The sequence below is a fragment of the Mastomys coucha genome, unplaced genomic scaffold (genome assembly GCF_008632895.1).
Source record: "Mastomys coucha isolate ucsf_1 unplaced genomic scaffold, UCSF_Mcou_1 pScaffold16, whole genome shotgun sequence".
Classification (NCBI taxonomy): domain Eukaryota; kingdom Metazoa; phylum Chordata; class Mammalia; order Rodentia; family Muridae; genus Mastomys; species Mastomys coucha.
This window is the reverse complement of record NW_022196898.1, coordinates 50,971,514-50,981,658: the sequence shown is the minus strand read 5'-3', so window position 1 is coordinate 50,981,658 and position 10,145 is coordinate 50,971,514. Positions and strand designations below refer to the sequence as shown.

The 10,145-nt window shown below is 40.9% G+C and overlaps 1 protein-coding gene across 6 annotated transcripts in view; it reads right to left on the bottom strand.

The window, feature by feature from the left end:
* Positions 1-10,145, bottom strand: part of Csde1 (cold shock domain containing E1) — a 37,657-nt gene extending 27,512 nt beyond the window's left edge. For 5 of the 6 annotated variants that reach the window (XM_031375013.1, XM_031375016.1, XM_031375014.1 and 2 more), the window contains exons 1-2: positions 10,015-10,145; positions 1,735-2,184 (exon numbers count right to left, since the gene is read on the bottom strand). The gene's annotated coding sequence lies outside the window, so the exon portion shown is untranslated. Of the gene's footprint in view, positions 1-716; positions 828-1,734; positions 2,185-10,014 lie in introns of those variants that run through there. The other variant, XM_031375017.1, reaches the window with a different exon arrangement.

Below are 10,145 nucleotides of genomic sequence, written 5' to 3'. Positions count from 1 at the left end.
AGAGGGGGTTGAAGAGATGATGGCTCAGGTTAAGAGCACTGATTACTCTTCCAGAGTTTCTGAGTTCAATTCCCAGCAACCACTTGGTGGTTCACAACCATCTGTAATGACCTCATCTAGTGTGTTTGAGGTCACCTACAGCATACTCATACACAGAAAAAAAAATTTAATCTTAAAAAAAAAAGAAAAAAAGGAAAAAAGAAAACAAGAAAGTAAAGAAAAGAGAAGACATAAAACGGGGGCACAAGCCTTTCATCCCAGCACTTGGTAGGCAAAGGCAGGTGGATCTATTAAGTTTGAGGCTAGCCTGGTCTAGAGACAAAGTTTCAGGACAGCCAAAGCTAAATAGAGAAACCCTTGTCTCAAAAAACACAACAAAACAAAGAAAGGAAGGAAAAGAAAATGGGTGGCTAACAGCACTTGCTGGTCTTGCTAAGGACCAACGTTCAGTTCCCAGCACTCACTTGGTACTTCACTACCATCTGTAACTCTAGTTCCAGGGGATCCATTGCCTCTTCTGGCCTCTGAAGGATCCTGCCGGCATCTCGCCCGGCACATGTAACACAAATATATACTCAGGCACATACTCATACACACACAAAGAAAATAAAATCAAAAGAAAGTGCTCCTCCACAACAGACTTTGGGTGCTTCTTGAAATGAGTAGGAAAAACTGTTTCAATTTCATCTGCAACATTTTAAAAAATGGTTGTCAACCTTTTGAAATCATCTTCCTTTGTGTTCCTTTCCTATGTGTTTGTGTTGCTCTTCTTTAATGTTCTCTTCTTAGTATTTCCTTTATTACCTATAACCCAATGATTCTGATTCCGTTCTCAATTCAAAGACTTTATATTTTAGAAAACCTAGAAACTAAAAAGAAAAAAAAATCGCTCTTTATAACTCTAATTCCCTCAAGTAACTAATATACCACACTAGCAATCTTTGCCTTCTGATTTCAAACAGATAACAGGTCCCCATTTCAACAAGCTCTGACACAAAAACTTATTTCACTGAATGACAAATGTTCTTTCTAGTATGGACAACTGGATGGACTAAGGCTGTTTTCCCTAGGCTTAGCTTCACATTGAACCCATTACAAGATCCTTTTACCATTAGAACCCCACTTCTGCCTGCTCACTAGCCTTTGTCTTAAATGTCTACTCTTTCAGTAGATTTTCTCATCTTCAATGAATCAAGCCGTCTTCCCTTTGAAAAAGTCTGTAACAACATCTAATAACCAACCAATGGCTCTCATACATACAGAGATGAGCTAATATACTGAACCTTTCAGAACGTAGCTCCCAAAAGCTTCTCTGTCCAGTTACTCAAGATAACCACAAAAACTGTATTCTCTAGCTTGTGTGTAACTGAATTGCTTACTATAGTCCTGAGCTCTCAAGCTTCCTTGAGAATCTAAGAACCATTATTTCTGTACTCTAGAAGACCCTTTCCTCCTGACCAAGTATTGCTTTGTCCAGATGCCTCCCGTTCCTTATACTCTCAGCACCGAGAACCTTCCCTTTTAGTCTATATTTAACAGTAATATTTTGTAATAAAATACTCTAAATTTACATTTATGAACAATTTATTCACTACCATACTCTTCTGGCACTAGCAATGCCTAACAAACATAGTAAGCATGTAAACCATCCATCCATATACTACCATGTCCAGCTCATATATTCTTTTTCTTTTTTAGCTCATATATTCTTAACCAATGAAGATTCAAACCTACCTCGCAGTGATGATCAAATATTGCACTTTCAGTAGTATTTGCTGACTTCTTTTTTTCAGCACAAGTTCCAAAAGATGAAAGTTGCTAGTATTAAAAAAAAAAAAAAAAAAAAAAAAAAAAAAAAAAAAAAAAAAAAAAAAAAAAAAAAAAAAAAAAAAAAAAAAGAGAGCGAGAGGAAATGATCTACCAAGCTAATAAAGAATACAACTGCTGCTGCACCGGGCAATCTCACAGTACAGCACTGAAGAAAACAAAGACTACTAGCAGCGTTGGGAAGTGCTCTTTCAAAGCTGTTGAGTAGGCACAAACTTCTTGTTTCAGATCAAGTGTTGTGTCTTCAACTTGTGTACTCTTCTTTGGTGTTGTTGGTTGTTGCGGGTCTGTTCCTTGCCTGATCTGAACTTGAAGCAGCAGTTTCAGGTGGTAAAGTCTGTTCCGTTACACTTCATACTAGAGGTAGAAACAAAGATAAAGTAAGCTATTAAAGAACCAGGGTCAAAGGGTGGGAGGCTTAGCATCACTGTCCAGTGATGCAGGTACTTGAAAGTGTTCACACTTGAGTGCTCAAGTAAGGATGTCCTATATCCTCTGCCAAGGACCCCAAATTATCCCACCCAAAGTCCAGCTAATCTCCCCATCACTTGCAAAGTTATGATGTCCAGCTAGCACAAGCATCTTACAGACATCTAACAGTGTGTTAGGCTTTATGGAAAAAGAAAAACAAAAACAAAAAACTCCCCCTTGAAGTATGCAATCTAGATCAGAAAAGCTACACTGGAGAAAAGTAGAATAGAGAACACAAAATTCAGCTACTAGGCTAACCACCCGGCTAACACACCACACCACTGTACACCACTGTACTAGCAGCAAAGCAATACAGCAAACACACCCAACTAAGAGGGAATCTGAACAGAACCTGGAAAGTTAAGAGTAAATAAACTAAGTATCCTTGCATAAAGATCACCTTAAGACAAGCCTGAACAACACAATTCTAAGTTCTTTGAAATAGGAACACAGTAGCATTGTGTGATATGCATGCATGGATGTCAAGATAGTTTTTTGGATGTCACCTTAAGTTGCTCGGACTGAACTCAATTCCTTTGCCTACTGTGCCATTTTGTTGGCCCTCATGGCATTGGGGGTGGGGTGGGGTGGGCAAGACACCATATCTCTTTGTAGTCCCTGCTGTCTTTAAATTCTGTAGACCAGGCTAGGCTGACCTCAAACTCAGGGATCAACCTGACCTGCCTCTGCTCTTATGGAATTTTTTTTTAAAGCCTGTCTTCAAGTCAATACCTCTGGCATGGATGGACAATAACAAGGGTGGTGCATTTCAGAGTAACTGACTAGGTCAGCCTGGATAGAAGAGAGGGTCGGTAACAGTGGGAAGAAAGGTACTGAGACAGCTGCAGTGGAACCAGATTATGAGAGAGAAGGAGTTCCTGCAAACTGTCTTCTGACAGACTACCAGGGCACAAGCACTATGGCACATTTGTGTGCCCACACATATACACACAAAATAAAATGCAATGAAAACTATTACAAGCCACTGAAATGGTTCAGCATGTAAAGACTTTTCCACCAAGACTCTCAGGACCCACGTGGTGGAAGAGAGCTGACTTGGCAAACTGTCCTCTGACATCTACACAATTGTGTACTTGCATACTGATAAACTCAAGTACAAAGAAAATAAATGTAAAAACAATATGTTATTTTAGATGAGGTTTTTCCTATGTTGCCTGGGCTGGTCTTGAATTCTTGGCCCCAGGGAATTTTCCCACAATCTCACCACCCAAGATGCTAGGACTACAGGTGCATATTACATCTGGCAACTGTTTTGTATAAAAAGAAAAATGGTAGACAAGTTGAGAGATAAATATTTTCATTTGAAAAACATCATGATGGCTTACTGAATAAAGGTATTTATTTGGTGCACAAGCCTGAAAACTTGAGTTCAATCTCTGGGACCCTCCTGTAAAGGCAGACAGAGGGAAAAAATCCAAAGTTGTCTTCTGACTTCCATACCTTGACCCCCCCCCACCTTGGCATACTCATAATCAAATACAATAATTAGGAAAACAAGAATGACTATAAGGTAATCTAGATGTGGTAGGACATGCCCACAATTCCAGAACTACATAGAGTAACCATGTTTCAGAAAACAAAGGCTGTGGGGCTGGTGAGATGGCTCAGCAAATCCCAGCAACCACGTGGTGGCCCACAACCACCCATAATGAAATCTGATGCCCTCTTCTGGTGCATCTGAGGACAGCTACAGTGTACTCATTTATAATAATAATAAATAAATCTAAAAAAAAAAAAAGAAAAAGAAAAAAACAAACAAACAAAAAAAAACAAAGGCTCTGTGGAATGAAGCATGTCTTTGATCCTAGCACTGGAGAGGCAGAGACAAGCAGGTATCTGTGAGCTCAAGGCCAGCATAGTCTACAAAGCAAGTTCCTGGACACTCAGGGCCACGCAGAGAAACCCTGTCTCAAACCACCTCCAATAAAATAAAATAAAATAAAATAATGTAAAATAAAGTGCTAAAAATGATGGGCTTGGTGATATATACCTTTAATCCCAACAGTCAGGAAAAAGAGGCAGAGATTCTCTGTGAGTTCGAGGCCTGCCTGGTCTTGAGTTCCAGGACAGCTAGGGATACATAGAAAAACTGTCTAGTTAAAAAAAGAATCCAAGATATCCAGGGCTATACAGAGAAACCCTGTCTCGAAAACCCAAAAAAGCCAGGCAGTATTGGCACACGCCTTTAATCCCAGCATGTGGGAGGCAGAGGCAGGCGGATTTCTGAACCTGGTCTACAGAGTGAGTTCCAGGACAGCCAGGACTATATGGAGAAACCCTGTGTCAAAAAAAAAAAAAAAAAAAAAAAAAAAAAAAAAAAAAAAAAAAATTCCAGTAGGAAATATGTGTACTAATGAATTAAAATTCTTGCCCTCGAAGTTCAAATTTATGATGCATTAATTAGCGGGTCTTAAGTTTAAATACACCACATGCACTACAAGTGATGCACACAAATTAAGTTTACTTTGACCTTTGTTTTCTTCCTCCTTTGTGTGTTTTGTGGTGCCTAGAACTGAACCCTGTATCTCATTCATGCTAGGCAAATGCTCTACTGCTGAGCTACACCTCTTCTGGAATGAAGATTAATGATACACTTTAGATAATGTTGGGCTGAGATGGTGTACTCCTTTAATCTTAGCACTTGAGAAGCATAGGAAGACAAACTGAGTGAGGCCAGCCTGACCTAGAGTTCAAGGACAGCCAAGGCTACACAGTAAAGGCCAAACCAACCAACCAACCAACCAACCAACCAACCAACCAAAAAAAACCCCAAAACTTTAGATAACAATATAAATTGCCAAGCTGACAGATCTGAGTTCATGGCCAGCTTTGTCTATAGATCAGGTTCCAGGACAGAAACCCTGTCTTGAAAACTAAACAAAATAAATAAATAAAAATACAAGCCATAATTAATTAAGGGGAACTAAAAATTGATGCAACTATCCTTTTGTGTATATTTAGTAGTAACAACTAGGTTGGGCTGTTAGTGATCTGGATATACTAGGGACATTTAAAATTATGTATCTAGCATGGAACTGCTATTAAATGCAACAGTTAGGGTGAAAAGCTAAAGAAATTATCTTCCAACAAAAAACTACTCTATGCTAGATGTTTTTGAGACACCGTGTAGTAGAACATGACCTTGAACTTTTAACAGTCCCTGGAGTTGGGATTGCCGGGTTTGCTCTATATTCAGTTTTATGCTGGGCTGGGGACTGAACCCAGAACTTTGAGCACACCAGTCAAACTCTTAAGCTATATACCCAGCACATACATTTGTACACCTACATTTCTAATTTAAACTTTCCTGCTGGTCATGGTGGTGCATGCCTTTAATCTCAGCATTCAGGAAGCAAAGACAGGCAGATTTCTATGTGTTTGAGGCCAGCCTGATCTACAGAGAGTGTTCCAGGACAGCCAAGGTTATACAGAAAACCTGTCTCAAGGGGTAGGGTATCTAAACATCACACTAACATATCTAATAAAAAAATAAATTAAAAAAAAAAATCACACTAATGTCAAAACAAATTTAACAAATTTAATTACTCAAAATGTTAATGTACACATGTAACTGACCAAATAAATCAAGGTTCTGACATTCCTTGAAATTAATGTTATTTTATAATTACAATATATTTCAGTTCAACTTATTCCCCATTCCCACAATTTGGGCAGGGTTTCTCTTTATACTCCTACAACTTCCTCTGTAGACCAGGCTAGCCTCAAACTCAAAGATCTACCTGCTTCTGTCTCCCAGCTGCTGGAATCAAAGACATGAACCACCATGCCCAGTTCTCAAGTTACATTTTAAATGTTTAATAGCCACACCAAGCTTAGTGGCTAAAGCACTGCAGAATAAGCCATCAACTGAGAAGGAAAACGTATGTCTTTTTGTTGTTGTTGCTTTGTTTTTTGAGACGGGTTTCTCTGTGTAGCCTTGGCTGTCCTGGAACTCTCTCTGTAGACCAGGCTGGCCTCAAACACATAGAAATCTGCCTGTGTGCCTGAGTGTGCCACCACTGCCCGGCTGAAAAGCATGTCTTTTAAAGCAACACTAAGTTTACTGGGCAAAGATTTCAACTAATAAAAAAAGGAGGCAATATCCAAAGACTTGCTTGCTTACTGGAGTTTGCAGTTACCAAGTTGGAGAAACAGAAATGCAATATATTTTCTGTAATTTTAAACCAATGGTAGTTTACCTGTGCAATGTTGGGAAAGAGCAGAGACATTTATTTTCAACTTTATATTAATGCTGTATCTTAGCATTAAAAGACATTAGGTATTTCTAAAGTTTTGTGTTGTTTTGTTTTTTAGTTATTATTAACCACATTCAAGTAGAAACCACCTAATGCAAGATAAAGGGAATTTCTAAATCCTGCTTGGGTAAAAGGGACTTAAAAACAAGTTCCTTGGTAGTGGTGGCACACACCTTTAAGACCAGTACTCATAAGACAGAGGCAGGTGGATCTCTGAATTGAGGCCAGACTTGTCTACAGTGAGACCCTGTCTTGGGATGATGGGATTCAAGAAGAAAAACAAAACAAAACAAAAACAACAAGTTATTCCAGGCAGTAGTGATGCAGGCAGGAAGATCTCTGAGGTTAATAAAGCCAGCTAGTTCCAGGATAGCCAAGGCTACACAGAGAAACCCTCTCGTGAAAAACATATATGTATATGTATATACATATATATACACACATGTATATACGTGTGTATATATATATACACACACACACTCAAAAACCAAAAAACAAGTCACAGCAGTTTCAGCCATATAAATTATTGCCACTGACTAAATTTTTATAGTTGTAACCACTGTATAAAATTCTGAATTTGTTTTATGTTGTGAAACAAGTTCTCCCTATGTAGGCCAGGATGGCTTCCAACTCAAGATCCTCCTGTCAAAGCTTTCCAACTGCTGAAATAAAAGTTTGGTTCAACTTTGGTTCAAAAGATCTCAAAATGGTTCTCCCTTTGTTTTCAGAAAAGAAAGCTTCAAAAGACACAATTCTTTGTGTCTTACAAAATGTCAACATTTCAACTTGATTTTGCAAGTCTTAACATTTTACTACTCAAAAAAAAAAGGCTGGCGAGATGGTTCAGCGGCTAAGAGCACTGACTGCTCTTCCAAAGGTCCTGAGTTCGAATCCCAGAAACCACATGGTGGCTTACAACCATCGGTGATGAGATCTGACACCCTCTTCTGGTGTGTCTGAAGACAGCTATGGTGCATTACACCAGAGCAAGCGGGGCCGGAGTGAGCAGAGGTCCTGGCAGCTACGTGATGGCTCACGGCCATCTATACAGCTACAGTGTACTCATACACATAAAATAAATAAATTTAAAAAAAAAAAAAAAAGCATCCAAAAGGAACTTCCATGTATCACCTACCTTGCTGAAAAAAGTATAGCCCTCATCCTCATAGATGTAGTTAATGACATTAAACTGTGTACTTCAAAAAAGGTCAAAACTAAGGTTTACATTACATAAAAATGGAATGACCAAGGGGCTACTTGAAGGGAGAGCATGAAAGAAAAAAAATTGCTTTAAAGGTTACACTAAGTCAGAACTTATTTTTATGAAAAAAGAAAACCTATCTCCTGTGCTTCAAATACTTTGCAGCTGCTATAAATACTCATTATGATGGTAAACATCCAGAGCAGCTGCAAAGTCAACTACCATCTTTTTAAATTTCAGTTCTAAGAGTAAAAAGAAACAAGGGTAAATATTAGATCCAAGTTTTTTTTGTTTTGTTTTTGTATTCTGATACAAGGTTTCTCTAGATGTGGCTCTGGTTGTCCTAGAACTTGCTCTGCAGATCAAGTTGGCCTTAAACTCGGAGATCTGCCTGCTTCTGCCTCAGGAGTGCTAGGTTTGTAGTGATGGGACTAAAGAAGGCATGGGCAACTGCTGCCTAAATTTTATAACTTATATATATATATATATATATACTTGTGGCTGTTTGGCTGCTTATGTATACAATCTGCTTCTTATCCACATTAATAATTATATTGCCTGTCAATTTAGTAATGAGTTTCCTTTCAAGTACCTAAAATGAAGATGGTCGACAGGCATGGTGGTAGTACACGCCTTTAATCCTGCACTTGGGAGGCAGGAACAAGCAAATCTTACAGAGATTACAAGATTACAGAGATTACAAATCTTACAAGGCCAGCCTGGTCCACAGAGTCAGTGCAAAGGCCAGACAAGGCTATACAGTGAGACCCTAACTCAAAAATAGAAAAGGAAAAGAAAGGAGGAGGGGAAAGGCAGACTGAGCATTTTGGTAGCTTGAATTAATAACTTATAATTTGGAACTTACTTTTTTAAAAGGTAGGTTAGAGCAAGCAAGCTGTCTGGACAGCCAGTTCAAAGCTAACCTAGGCTACATAGTTTAATGCCATAACCAAGAAACAAAAGAAAAACAACCTTGGCAGTTTTGGGAACTACAAGTTCACAGCAACCTAACAGAATGCAACTGTCCAAACTCAACTACGACCTTTAAGCATCTTTAGTTCCTTTCTGCCTGTCCCCCTCAACTACTTAAACAGCACTATCTTTCTGCTCACTTTAGTCGCAGACCAGGAAACAAAGTGGCCTTATAATGTTCAGATTGTTTTCTGCAGTGGAAAGTGTTAAGGAGTACTCCCTGCTCACCTGTGAGTCAAGTTGGAGACCAGCCACAAAGGTGTTTCTAACGTTAACTCTTTAAAGCAAAAGAACCGGAGCACTAAGATTTCGTACTGTCGAAACATTCGATGGTAAAATCTTCCCCATTTGCTTTCCGACCAGGGCTCTAACACTAGATACATGACAAAGCCAAGCCATTCATTACACAATGTAGGCCAGCGCTTGCACCACGTAGGGAGGGCACCACGGAACTCTCCTAACGCCTGCCATTTACCCCAGACAGAAAGGTGGGAGACACGTGCCTAGAACGGGGCCCGACTCCCTTTTCAAATGTCAAGGAGTAGTTAGGTGTGGAGACCCAGCCAAAACAGACTGTGAGTAAAGGTGTCAATTCCGCCGCGCTGGGGTCAGATATGGCTGAGGGAAAAGAGGTGTCCCTAAGCACTTTCCTTAGATGGAACGGGGTCTCAACCCACACACAAAGAAGGCGCCACTGCCGCACTGCGCTCTGGTAGTCGTAGTCGTATCCTCAAAGCCAGGGACGGCCAAGAAAGACAAGGTCCGGAAAAAAGAACAGGCCCTTCGCCCCGGCCTCTTCCAGTTGCACACAAAGGACCGCGCCACCACCCCCTCACCCCTCCCGCCGGGACTTGTAGTTCCCTTTCCCCCGCCAAGCCGCAGAGGGGGAAGAGGACAGACTACAGCTCCCGGCAGCCTTCGCGCCCAAGCCCCGCACCCTCTGCCTCCATCTTGGCTGCGGTCGGAGTCTCCATTTTCGCTCCCTCCCCCCACTTCAGTCACCAACACCACCACCACCACCACTACACGCACCTCCAGGCCTCAACTCCTCACTAAGGCTCCGCGGCCTGCCCTGAGACAGAGACGGTTGAACCCAGGGCGAAAAAGGAAGCCCGGGTTTGGAACTCACACTGAGCTCTCCTCCATCCGGAATTCTCCGAGTGTCCACTCGGACACTCAAAAGTCCCTCCTGTTAATCTGAGTCTCCTCAGCTGTCTTCACCCAGGCTTGTTGCTACCCCCAATTTAACCCTGAGGTCGTACTCACCCCAACAGCTCAGCGCCCCCTCTCCAGCGCCGCCATAAGCAGCACGGCCCGGTACGTAGGAATAAATCTCGCTTCTCTCGCGAGAGTTGCAGGCTCCGAGCGCGTGCACGGGAAGGTGGGGGGGCGGCGTG